The sequence below is a fragment of the Lynx canadensis genome, chromosome D3 (assembly GCF_007474595.2).
Source record: "Lynx canadensis isolate LIC74 chromosome D3, mLynCan4.pri.v2, whole genome shotgun sequence".
Taxonomy (NCBI): Eukaryota; Metazoa; Chordata; class Mammalia; order Carnivora; family Felidae; genus Lynx; species Lynx canadensis.
Window position 1 is genome coordinate 19,467,636 of NC_044314.2, and position 14,210 is coordinate 19,481,845.

Here is a 14,210-nt window from a genome sequence, read left to right on the forward strand (position 1 = left end):
ATTGAATTGCCATTATGCCATGAAATACTAACATTTCATTTCCATTAGCAGGTGCCTAAGCCCAGGGACAGAATCAAACTAATCCCATAACCCCATCCTGGAGGGCCTCCTTTCTGGGACTCCAGGGCTAAGCACTGCCCAATCACGGTCCACAGGGAAAACAGGAACCACGTCTAGTATTTCAGCTGGGAAATTTAATAAGGGAATTTAGAGGATTAAAATGCAAAACCACAACCCTGCCAGAGACCTGGCAGTTCAGAGGAGGGGCTACATGGAGACAGGACACAGATCTTCAGGTAGGAGAACCGTCTAGATGCTGCAGTTCCTTGGGGGCATGGTGTAGCTGGTTCTGAGCACGCTGAAAGGGGCTGGAGTCAGGAGCCATTACTGAGACAATGCTGTTGGCACAGCAGACAATAAGAAGGAAGATGGCCCTTCTCCTCTACTCCTGGCTTCCTTCTACTTCTGCCTCCTATTGGAAACAAAGGGAAAATGTATTTTGCACAGTGTCAGTCTCAGTTTCATAGAACAGATTACAGAAGGCTAGGCTTAGAGTGAGAGACTATAACTTAATCACTGCACAGTGAGAGAGGAAGCAGGAAGGAGTTTACAGTATTATATAAGGGGCATGTTTCGGCCAGATCATTCACACGGTGTTTGCATTTAAGTAACTATACCTATGAATGAAGATAATCAACCAAGGAGCAATCTGGGGCAAATAACTCTTCAAACCAGTTTGGTTATATTTAAGTGATTAAAAGTCTGAATGGCTAAAAAAAGACTAAAAGTTTGAAGGCCTAACCATGGCTACAATGGAACATTCTAGGTACTGTATTCATAACTGAATTACTGCTTTCTTCATTTTAAAACTGTTTTTGGAGCTGTATGGGAAGAGCCACATTGGGCTTACAGCTACTGGTACAAAACCCTCCATGACAATATGAGAGGAAGACAACATCAGCGGCTATAGCTCCTATCAACAAGTAATAAGCACTGCGAGCCACGGGCCTAGCATTTCATCACTCTGTGGCGAAGACGCGTAGATATCCCCATGTGAACCGCAAATACCATATTCCCATCCACTTCATCAGTATGAACCTGGATCTTAGCCTAGTGTGAAGTACAGCAAAGACCTAGACTTCATTGTTAAATGAAATCCAACCGATAAGCGTGCCGCTGAATGATCGAGTTCATGAACAAATATGTGATTGTTTTAGATTTCAGAGGCATCCAAATGTGGGGCTTGAACATCCCAGATGGGCTGTGACTGATTCTATAGTCTGGCTGTTTATTTTTCTTTATTTCTGCAAGAACCAAACTGTCACAGTTTAAAGGTCTGTTGGTATTTGCACAAAGCCTTCTCAACCTGTTTCTTCTTCATAGGACAGTTAAAGCAGAGACAATACCTTCAAGTTAACCAGCTTTATTAGGTAAAAACTTTATTGTGTTAAAGTGGGGTGGGATGGAAGTGAAACATCGTCTTGGGATTGTCTCGTGAATTTCAATATTCTAGACAACCCAAGGGCTGAATGATCCAGGGTAAAAAGAGATCAATGATCTCTATAAAGACGGGCATAGGATTTGGGACAAAAAGAAAATCCACTGAGGATTCAGCACCCTTCCGATGAATAGTGGGCTTGTATGTATCATAGGAAGGCGAAAAGAGGTCCTGAAAAGTGCCAGATAAAGAAGGAAAAGAGATGATACAATCTTTACCTGCTTTACAGGTGGGCCCCTGAAAAACTCTGCTTGGTAGCCCTTTGTGGGCCAGGTGACAGGAGCTTGGCAGATGCACCATTGTCACCTGTGGCTTCCTACAGTGGCTGCTGCTTCCTTCGGTGGCACAAACTGGGCAAAGACTCCAACCTAGCAGACCCCAGACTGAGTCTTCAGACCTCTGTGGGAGCCTATTACAGCAGCTTTGGCCGTGGGCTGTGATGGCACCATATGCGTCACTGGGGCCAGAATCTGGCCCCCCAAGCACTGTGGTCAGAGGCCCCGTGAGTGATGTGGTCTGAGGCCATGGGTGCTCACTTGAGTTCTGCTTTGGTCTTGACCACAGCATCGGAGATGATTTGACGCACTGGGCTTGAACATGTTTTGAGTTACGCTGTATTGCATACACATGTAAAACAAATCTGGGAACCCACAAATGTGTGACCAATTATTTTGGTCCTCTGCAAAGTGTTTATTAAATTTTGAAAAATGAGATGATACAAAGAGGCAAACAACAGAAGCAATCACAAACCCCAAACAGTTTTCAGATCTATAAACAATTTTTGAAAAACACTCAAGTAACTTTCCAACTGTGTTGCCAATGCAGCGCAGAAAACAGATCTTTCTTAAGATTCGGGAAATTCTCAAGCATGTTCAGAATGACCTGCACACGTCTGTTTGGCTGCTCTGAGTGGCAAGGAATCATGGAGAACCCTTGCTCTAGCTATTTAGGACATAAAAACAACAAAGGCAAAGCCCTGCAGCCTAACACCTGTCAGTGACTATAAGTATCTTGGGATTTCGGGAGCCCCGATACCTGGGTTCAGGGCTCAGTTCTGCCCTTGGCACATGAAGGACATTGGACAAGCCACGTTAAGTCTTGCCTCTTTACCTGTAAAAGGAAATGCTTTGTCTACATCAGTGTTCTCAAACAATGAGTGGTGACCCATTCGGTTTTGAAAATGATTTACTGGGTCACAACCAGCACTTAAAAAGGAAAACAAAACAGAATCAAACCAAGGAGAAAATATCAGAGTGTGTCACAGAGAGTAAACACATCTTATTTCAGGAAATTTCTGTTTTAATAGTATCTGTATGGAAATCATTTTGCTCCTCTACAAGATGCTCACCAAATTAAAGAAATGAAACAGTACAAAGAGGCAAACCTCAAAAGCTATCACACACAAGCGGCGGTTCTTAACAACTTTTGAAAAATGTGCAAATACTTCCATTTTACTGGCAAGTAATACTTACGGCTTTTGTTTTTGTTTGGTTTTGTTTTTGCACAAGGTTATACAATAGGATGCATTTCTTACTAGAGATTTTGGTCAAATGGCTTGAAAACCACTCCTACACTTCTGTCCAGCTCTAATATCCTGTGATTCTAGGAGATGGAAGGAACACGCTCACTAAGCCCATAATGATAATACTAAATGTAGCAACTTTTAGCACTTACTAGGTTTCCAGGCACCGTGTTAATTGCTTTCCATGCATCATCTCACTGAACACTCTCAACAACCCTATGTGTTAGATAATCTCGATGCTGTTTTACAAGGACTGAGGAAATTAAGCAATCTTAGAGAGGTTCAGAACATACAGTTGGCAAGAAAGCCAAGACTTGAAACTTGTAGGCCGGCTCTCAAGTCCTTCTTAATTTTTCTTATGAGTTGCTGCCAAACACGTGAGATTCTGAGCACATCAATTAGCAATCAGCCCATGGCAGAGGGCTGTGCAGGCCTTTTGCCTAGATCCCCATGTGAAGGATGACGCCCCCTTCCTCTCGGCCGGGGAACATACACTACATACTTCCAAAGCCTGGTTGGCCTGGGAAGACAAGAAGATAGTCACTTTAACTGAATTCCCCTCCTTGCCTCCCTGAGTCCCCATGACACGAGAGAAGGCAAAAGACGTGGACGTGGTTTCACGTGAAAATATCAAGCCTTGTCAATCTCACAAGTGTCCCCCTCCTATCTGAGGCTGGGAAGAGGAGTGTAACTATGCACACTGTAGTGAGAAGAAAACTTCAGCCCAGCTGGAGGGTGTAAAGGCAAAAGAAAGGCTTTAGTATAAGCACTTACATACCCCACATGAGGTCTTCCTCCTCTCCTACTCAATACTTCCACAAACGAACGGATGCTGGCCTGGCTTTACAAGGATTCTGAATAAGCCTCTGTGGGTAGCCCTGATTAGAGTAACAGATGTTTCCCTTCTAATGTGACTGAGTTTGATCAATGTGTATGAAATTTCACCATTAGATAGTCATTCCTTTTGCTTTCAGGCATTATAGCTACAGACATTCCTGATTAAAAATGAAACCTTTTGGGGTGCCTCAGGTGGTTAAGCGTCTGGTTCTTGATTTTGGCCCCAGTCGTGATCTCACGGTTTGTGAGTTTGAGCCCTGCATTGGGCTCTGCATTGACAGTGCAGAGCCTGCTCGGGATTCTCTGTCTCCCTCTCTGCCCCTCCCCTGCTTGCTCTCTATTTCTCTCTCTCAGAGGAAATACACTTTTAAAAAAAATGAAACCTTTCTATGGCTCACATGCAAAGTAATTGATAAGTCACAATTAGGTCATCCTATAATCACAAAATGCCAATAGTAGACAAACAGTTCAGCTGGAGATCAAGAGTGAGCTTGATCGTGTAAGGCACACCCTGGAGGGGCAGTCTTAGGTTTAGTGCTTTCATGCAGTGCTTTCCTAGTTACAAGGCGTTTTACATGTCAGCCCGCTTGACATTCCCAACATCCCTTTGAAGTACGTCTTCTGAGGAAGAAACCAAGAGTGAGAGAAGGAAGGTGACTTACCCAAGGTCGCCCAGCTGTGAAAGGCAACTCTGGCAACTCCTGGGCCCTCCTAACTCCCCACTACTCTTCCAAGGTGAGGGGACCCACCCTCCGTGCCCACATCTGCGCTCAACAATTCTCCCTCTGGGTAAAGGCACCTCTCACCGGTTCTGACATGTGTCAGGAAACGTGGAGATGAACCAAAGAAAATAGAATTCTGGCTTTGGTCCCTGTCAGTGGAATAAATAACCAGGGAGATGTACGTGTGTGACACAGACACACACACACACACACCACAACACACACACACACAACGCACACCGAGAAGATCGCCGAGAAGAGTATCTGGGCTCCTTACACAATTCAACCCAAAGGTACCGGGGATTAAATCCTATGAGCTTTGCTCCGATCTCTGATTTCGCCTTGACTTCCAGTTCTCTGCTTCTTTCTCCTTTTCTCCCCGCCCACTTTTTAGTGGCCTTTGTTCTTCGTTCCTGAGCCATCTGGTTGCAAAGTATGGTAGGAGCACAGTGCAGCAGGCACATGAAAAAGCAGTACAAAAAAAAAAAAAAATAGTAGGAGTGAAAACAAAAGACATGAAGATCCTGAATTTTTTATCTCTCTTTTCAGATTGAAATATCACTGCTCCCAGTTCTGATGCAAAACTGAAAACAGCGACCTGGGTCTTCGAAAAGGAGATTGACATATGTAGAAAGAGGAAAGGATGCCCCCAGGCCACCCTGTGGGTCAAGGCTGGGCAGGCCACGTGAGTCATCTCTGGACCTGGGACATGTATGGGAGGAGGTATTAGATGAACCACATCAGTACACCTGCTTCAAACGGCCCCCATGCTGCAGTGCTGAGTCCCTTGCACCACAGAGTTTATTTTTTCTGGAAGCCAAGGCTTTGAGTCTCTCCTGCCATATAGAGAGCGTGTGTGTTTATGTCCATGTTCTCCACCATGTGAATGCATGCAGCCGCTACCTCCGATATCATAAATCCTCTCTCTCTCCCCCTTTCTGTCTGCCTGTTTATCTACAATCTGTCTATTTAAATTCTTTTTAAACAAGAAGGGAATATCTTTATGCCTGTTTGTAGGAATATTCTACATCCATCTGTTATTTACATCATTCGTTTTCCTGAGGTGTCTCCAACAAATCCTGGCTGGATGCACTGTATGTGTTATTAATAAAACAGCTGTAAAAATATTAACTGTACGGCCTAATTGTCAGCCCTGATTAGGAGCCAAGTTTATCCCCGGACGGATGCGGAGACTCAGAATTTGGGCCTCAGTCCAGATCTGACCCTTGCAGCTCACTTTACATTTGATTCTTTGACCATTTAAGCTGCTCTGGCTTCTTCTTCTTCTTCTTTTTTTTTTCTCTCCCAGGGATCTGTGCACATCCGGCCCGCAGCCTCCTGGCCCCTTCAGGTGGCACTGCCCCAGCTTCCTGACCATTCATGGCCAGGCCTCTACTCCACTCTATCTTGCCTCCCCCCAAATTTAGCTAAACTTAACAGCCATATGCCATATGATCACCTTTCAGTAACTTAAAAGATGAAAACTTGTGAGCATTGTTTCTCCGTGCACACCAGGAGGAAATAGCATTTGGAAAGCCTGCACTGGAACACACATCCCTATTAAAAGCCATTGAGTTAAGATACCAGAAAAGCCCCAGCAAAGCAACGCTCCCATAGTATCCAGAACTAGAGCAATCTTTCAGACAAACCTGGGTATGAAAGATAAATGGAAAGGTAATAATATATTTTATTTTTAATAAAGTATTCAAAATAAACCAAATGAGGGGAGAAGTTAGCAAATGAAAGACTTGTTACCGTTCCCTCCTTAGTAGGGGGGGAATATCCCTGACTGGCTAATACCTATGTGAGGCGAGCTGTTTACTGAATGATAAGACTGGGAGGAAAGAACTGCATAGACTGCATAGAAAAAAAACTTGGTTCTGCCAGTGTTCCGAAAGCCTTGGGAAGGCCGGTGCCATCTAGTTCTTAGCTGATGGGAAAGCAATGGGAGAAGAGTCTTACATAGGCTGGTATGATGGTTTGCTTCATTATATATGAAATACATAGAGTATCTGCCAATGTTTCATACAGCAAAGGATTAATCACACAATTAAAGCTTATAGCCCCAGTAATAACTTGACATAACTGTGATTAATTGTCAAAAAGTTGGATGAGATTCGATGTTTCATATTACCCTTCTAATCAGGGATTTTTTTTTTTTAATGATTACAATACTCCAGTGAAGGGCTTTGGAAATTTTATAGGAATGGCCTTTGATTTTGCTTATTTTTCCAGGAAGATTCCAAGTTTGCTTTCTTGCCATATAAGATTACTTCTTAAATTATCTCTAACCTCACAGGTTCCAGGCCACCCTTGCAAATGTTTCCAAAAAGACAGCATGTGCTGGGGTCACCATCCTGCTTCCAATTTTCATGACCATTAGGACTGACAATCTGGTAGGATGCTAATGGTTTGCTTGACTTTTACATTTTAAAATAATCACTTGTAAGGGAAAACTGTATTTTTGTCTCTAACAGAGGTGTTGAAAATTTAAGAAAAGAAACCAAACACTTTTCATTACCATTTCTTAAAAGAAGTGGAGGCAAGACAGTAATGAAATCATCACATATGCTACTGGAGAGCTGACCTCGACAGAAAGTTCAACACTGTACTGTCTTTGTTTTAAAAATACAGGATTTTTTTTTTAGACATAGTCAATTGTCTACCAAAAACGTCTGCGTTGTAAAATGTTTTTGTCTAACCATTAGACTAGGCTCAAGTGACTTTGTGGAGACAACTGTTTTTAGCCTTGAAAGAATTAGTAATTGCTAGATGTTTTAATGGACACTATTTCCGTTTTTCCTTTTGTTTACCATAATGTTACCTGAGTTCAAATGTATTGGTGTTTCATGGCTCATAGCTTATGAATGTATGAAAAGTTGGATGCCTTTCCAATGAAGCAAAAGAAAAATAGTAATCTTAACCTTCATGAGAGCAACACCATACCTCATCTTGGATATATATCTGCCACAGGTCCTAACAGACAACTGGATACTGATGGTACCCAATATTCATTGACTAAGGACCAGGTTAATAAAATTCTCTGCTTGGCATAGCAGGGAGGACTAAATTTCATCCTTTGTTCAGTTTCTATATTTTACTCTCAAATTGTAAAAATGTCAGCAATTCTAGACGTTGCTTACATGTTAAACAGTTATTTTTTAGTAGCTTCCGTGGTGCTTAACACTATGCTAGGCACCAAGATGAATTTATAATACACACACTTTGTTGTTTATGATGTTTGTTTATACATGTCTTCTGCCAAGAAAAGTTATATAGTGTGTGGAACCAGAATATCACGTGTGGATGGTGTCATAAAAGCTGCTGTAGAATGGTCATAATAGAATCAGGCAGATAGGATATTGGATTTTAGGGAAGACTATTGTAGGATTAGTTATAAGACAAAATTTCTTTTGAAAAGCAAAGCTGGGACCTGAAGAAAGCAGAAAATGGAGGGAAATGGGTCGTTTAACATTGAAAATTTGGTAGGCCCACCATATACACGGTTAAGCTTCTTGTCCTGAAGCCCTAAAACCAAATATATATATATCTTTTTAACCAGTTGGAGAGTAGCTGATGATAAGATAAGCTTTTCTTATAATCAAGTTTTATGATGTGGAAAAAAAAATCTGCACTCCTGTGTCTGGTATTCATTAATAACTTACTGAATATATTCAAGACAGACCAAACCTCATGTCATCATTAATGTCCAATGGAACACAGCATTCTGAGATGAGAAGTTAATTTTCTGTGATGGCTTCTGGAGATGGATGGAATAGTGGTCCTTGGGGTGTTTGATTACCAGAGAGAAGGCTCCTGAGAGAACAACATTATCTAACACCATGCTGGAAAGCTCAAGTGAAATAACTTTTAAGCTGACAAATTCAGGAAATATTTACTGTTTAAAACAGAACACTGGCTTTCCATTATTTTTGCCTGGCAGAGAAGTGGAATCATTAATCTCACAGGAGATAGCATTTTTTTTTGGGGGGGGGGGATATCTTGATGAACACTTTTTTGTATAAATGATGCCACTCCTGTCTTATAAGATGAAAACAAAAGACAGCTACATGGCACTGCCCTAAAAAATTACCTGGAATTTGGGGATTGGTCATGGAGGCATAATTTTTGGTTAGAAAGGGCTGAGCAACTTGGCAAGAGGCTGGAGAAAAAGCCTGAGAAGAAAAGACAACCAATGTGAAAATCAAGGCAGAAAGGATAGCCAAAGGGCTTTCAAGAATAATGGTGATTAATAATCAATTACCAATCATTCCCCATTCTGTGCTGTGGTGAAACCACCTTTTCTCATTTTGAAAGCTTCAGTAAAGATCTATCTTCATAGAGATCTGTGTAGAAATGTGTTAGGGTGTTGGGAGAGAATGGCAGAAGCAGGGCAATATTCAGCCTGAGTCAAAGCACTGAAGAAAGAAGATGTTGGCCATTGGTGCTGACAGAGCTAATGTGGAGGCAGGCTGCACAGAGACTGACCCAGGAGAACATAAGCCGCCCTTGGAAATCTTCAGAGGGGTCAGGGAGTGTGGAGGACCTCTTGCTGGATATAGGATGGGGGCTGAAGCCATTTCACCTGAATAGAAAAGAAAAGGAAGCTATCAAGCTAATGACATCTAGGCTCCTCCTAGATGTCATGTTTATCTAGCTGAACAGAACTACGATGACATATCCACCCATCATCCATCCACCCATCTATCCATCCAACCAGTCACCCATTCAGTAAGCACCAACAACCTACCATGTGTGGAGCACTACACTACAGGAGACAGAGTTTCTCTCTTCCAGAGTTTAATTTTAAGAATTAGTGTACACACAAAACACATTAAAGAAATAAAAACCAAGTATTTGAATAGTAGCGTGGGTAGGATGTAACACATGTGGCTACAGTGCAAAGTAGAAAGAGAGCCATTGGCTGGAGCGGTTATGGAAAGCTTCAAGGAGATGGCTGGACTTCATATGGGCCTTGGTCAGTGACTTGAATTGGGATAAGGCTGAAAGTAGAGGGAATAATATAGTAATTCTTCATATTTAATGCCACTTTATAGTTCATCATGCAATTTTGGGTGTCGTATCTGAATTATCATCACAACTACTCTGTAAAGCAGATATTATCAATCCCCTCTCTCAGGTGAAGATGCTGAGGCTCATAGTTTTAAGCCACATATTCAAAAACATAAAATAGGCCCTATGGGTGATTTAATAAACAGAGTAGCTGTTATTAGTGGATTTCCCCTCAGATTCAGAAACACTCTTCGACTTGCCTACCATTTTAACAGTTTGTGATGATTCCAATATTGAAAGAACAGGATATATCATGAAACTTAAGCTCACAGAAGATATTCATTGGGAAAGAGCACTTATGAAATTATTCATTATCCATCTGAACATCCAATTCCCCATTTTCTGAAGTGATTTTCAAAAATAGTACGGATGTGTCACTTTTCTGGAACACATCATGGATATTTACAATGGGAAGGTGCTTTGAAGAACTCCCTATCCAATGACTCACAGTCTTGTGCTTTTCTGGGTGATTTTGCTGCTTAAAATGACCCTAAGCATAGTGCTGAGGTGCTGCATAGCGTTCCTAAGCTCAAGAAGGCTTCAATGTGCCCTATGGAGAAAGGGAATGTGCTAAATAAATTTTATTCAGGTACCAGTTATAGTGCTATGGTCCATGAGTTCAATAGAACAAATCAACAACATATATTACATAAGGTGTCTTTAAACAGAAATACACAAAATCGAGGTTATGGTTTGATCTGCTGACTAAAACATTGTGACCAGGGACTCACAGGAACCTAACCCTGTGTTTCCTCTAGGAGCAATGGTTCAGGATTCACTCATTCAGTGTTCACAGTGACTTTGTAGAACATTACTACCAAGAACAACGAGAATTGACTGTATTTACCTATTCTTTGACTCAACTTGTCATGTGCAAAGCACTGTACTAGGCATCAAAATAGAAATAGTCAACAAGGTCTGAAATTTCCACCAGATCCTAATATACTACAGCCACACCATGTGCTACAGAGCAGAATTCACTACAGATTTCTCACTCAGGAAGTGTCTTGGGCCTCATCCAGAGGGGGTTATTTCTGGAGGTAAAGAAGACAGTTATCAGGCAATCTCATTTATAAGAAGGTCCCTAATAAGGACCCGGAAGACATCTCTGAGGACATTTATTGTGTGGCTCCTGTGTATTTGGGGTCACTGTTTCCTGTTATAAACACTACTCTAATTTTCCAGGAGGTTTTGCGAGCATCTGAACTTAGATGAGACTTGGCATGCTGCACCCCAGTATGGGAGTTCATGTAAACAGATTGTAAAATAATCAGCTTGACCCTTTCCAAATGTAGGCAATGTTAAACAACAAACAAGCAAACAAACAAAAATGCACACAACCCTATGCCTAGGAGAATGTTGGGTTTTGCACCTGTATAAATGAAAACTGACAAGTTTACAAAATGAATGCAGCAAATGGTTAGTGATAATTGACTTACAAGGGATGAACCAAAAACAAAAAAAAAAAAACAAAAAACAAACAAACAAAAAAAACAAAGTCCACTATTTGCTATTGGGCTATCTTTAAGTCCTGGAGCATTTTAACTTGAATTCAGTATTTTGTCACAGTTATGACATTATGCTGTCAGAGAAGTGATTGTCATCCTCAGGTAAATCTTATGGGAGATTGGGGCTGAGTTCTAGGATATTTCCAAGGCCTGGGTGCAAAATAACTAGAACGTGATAAAGAAGTCTAGAAAGTAGGCACCAGAAGGAGGAGGACTTAGAGTTGTGTTGCCCATTGCTGAATCCCCAGAACCTAGAACAGTGCTTGGCATAGAGGAGGTGCTCTAAAAATACTTTGTGAATTAGGTCCGTTTAACACTTTAATAGGCTGGGATGCAGCCAGTGCTTTCGATTCTGGATATAGGGCATCCTGTATCTATGTTCTGTTTCCTATACTTGGGTTCTTCCATTTCCCAGCCCAGTTTTCCTGTCTCCACCGTGTTGCCTGGACAGCCAGCGATTTCAGCCGCAGAGAAAACCAGCACAACAAGCAGAAACCTTGTTGCTCTGCAGAAGGTCACTGACTGCCCACCTAGCTCCACGTCCTGGGCCTCCACTCCCAGTGGCCCTCGTCCTGACCACTTCTGGAAGAGTTTCTGCAACTTTTGGATTTTTGCCAATCTGATATGTGAGAAGCGGTATCTCAGGGTATTATAATTTGCATTTCTCTTATTAGGAGCAAGGCTGCACATATTTTCATATGGTTAAGAGCCATTTGCCTTTCTTTTTTTAGGGAACAGTCTGTTCATTTCCCTAGTCCATTTATCTACCAAGTTATAGTCTTGTTCTTCTCTATTTTAAGAAGCTCTTTATATATTTAACCTGTTAACCTTTTGTGATAAAAGTTGCAAATTTTTCCCATTTTTCATTATTTTTACATTGCTTATAGCAGTTTTTTCCTTGTGAAAGTTTTTTTTTTAATGCTATCAAATTTGACTCTATTTTTCCTTAATGCTTCTGGACTTTGTTAAATAGTTGAGATGGTTTTCTTCATCCCAGTTATTGGAGGAAAATACCCATCTTCTCTTCAAATATGTATAGTCTCATTCATTTCACATTTAGATCTCTGAGCCTTTTGGAATTTATCCTGGTGTACAATGTGAGAAATGGATCCAATTTTATCTTTTTCCATATGGCTATCCACTTATCCCAACACCACTTATTTAAAAGTCCATCTCTTGCCACCAATTTGAAATGCCATCTTTATTGTGTATTAAATTTCCATATGCAATTAGGTCTATTTCTGGATTTCCTATTCATCAATCCATCTACCCATGTGCCTATACCATTATTCATTAATTATAGAGGCTTCATATTATGTTTTAATATCTGGTAGGGCCAGCCCCCCTTCTCTCTGCTCCACTTTTGCAAGGACTTTCTGACTACTCTAGCTTATTTTTTTCATCCAAGTGGTATTTCTTGGACAATATTAAACTTATAAATTGACCAAGGGAGAACTAGCTCCTGGCTATCCAAGAAACTGACATGTCTTTCCATTTCTTCAAGGCTCCTTCTGCATCCTTTAGGAGCGATTTTAGTTTTCTTTGTACAGCTCTTGTGTAATTTTCGTGTCTTTTTCATGCCTAAGTTTGTCATCATTATTGCTATCTCAAACAAAACTGCCATATCTCTTCTAATTACTTTTAGTTTGTAGAGAGGAAGTCTGTTTATGTTGATTTCTTTTCCTATCTGCTACTTTACTAAATTATCTTATTGCTTGTGGTGCTTTGCCCGTTGAGCCTTTGAATTTTCCAGTTACATACTCATGTCTCCTGCTCTTAGAGATATTCTTGCTCTCCCTTTCTATATCTTATGCAATGGCAGATGTGATCCTGCTTGTCTTTTTTCCTAAACATTATATTTTGAGCATTGTGCAATATCATTAAATGGTCTGTAGGGCATAATTTTAATGGCAGCATATATTTTATCCTATGCATCTGCCATAATTAAGTTAGCTATTTTCAACGTGAAATTCAGATTTTCTCCCTTTTATTTTGTACATAACATGACAATGAACATTTTTTGTTAGTATATATTTGTGCACCTTTCCAATTATATCTTTAGTGTAAATTCCTAGCAGTGAAACTATTATGTCAAACGGGATGCCAGTTTTTAAGGCTTTTTAAATACATATTTTTAAAAGTTATTTATGTATTTTGAGAGAAAGAGAGCAAGCGTGCAAGCAGGGGGAGGGGCAGAGAGAGGAAAGAGAGAATCCCAAGCAGGCTTCTGCTGTCAGCACAGAGCCCAACGTGGGGCTCGAGCTCACAAATCGTGAGATCATGACCTGAGCCAAAATCAAGAGTCAGACACTTAACCGACTGAACCACCCAAGCGCTTCCGAAATACGTAACTGACAAAATGACACAACTGATTCAAAATGACAAGCTAAAGTACACTCACACCAGCAAGTTTATCTTCGTTCTTTCATAGCGCTCTCAGCAACCTAAGTCAGTTAAGAGTTATGGCAACTCAATAGACAAAAAAAATCACATCCTTATGTGACTGGTTGGTTGAGCAATCTCAATTAACTGTCGGTGCATCTATGAAACAATTTCATTATCTTCTTACCGCTAGGGACACAATGACAATATCCATTCTTCGGGGTATGACTACTTTTCTTAGACTAACTAGCTATTGATATCTCTGTGTGGTAGCTATCCAGGTGATGGTTCTTGCAAGGGGTAAATGTAAAGTCTTTGGCGTTTTGGACTCCCTGGAAGTCTTTTTAGGATCCCCTCTGCACATTCTCTGCCATGAGAGATCCGACTCTCTCTTTCTGTCTCCTCTCAGTTCCTAACACCAGAATGGCCTCTACCATTGGGCAGAGTTGTTGGGTGTCTCAGTGCTAGCTAGCTACGGTCTCTGGTGTCCTTTTGATGCACAAGAAATTTTGCATCCTTGGGGTACAGTTGGTTTAAGTGCCAGCTACCTCTCTGTCATCTTAACTCGTGACTGCCTTACAGTTCTCGTCCCAGATTAGATAGGCACAGGAGCAGATTAGAAAGCCTCTCTACTCCTGAAGAAGAGGTCTAGGCAGAGATGCGAATAG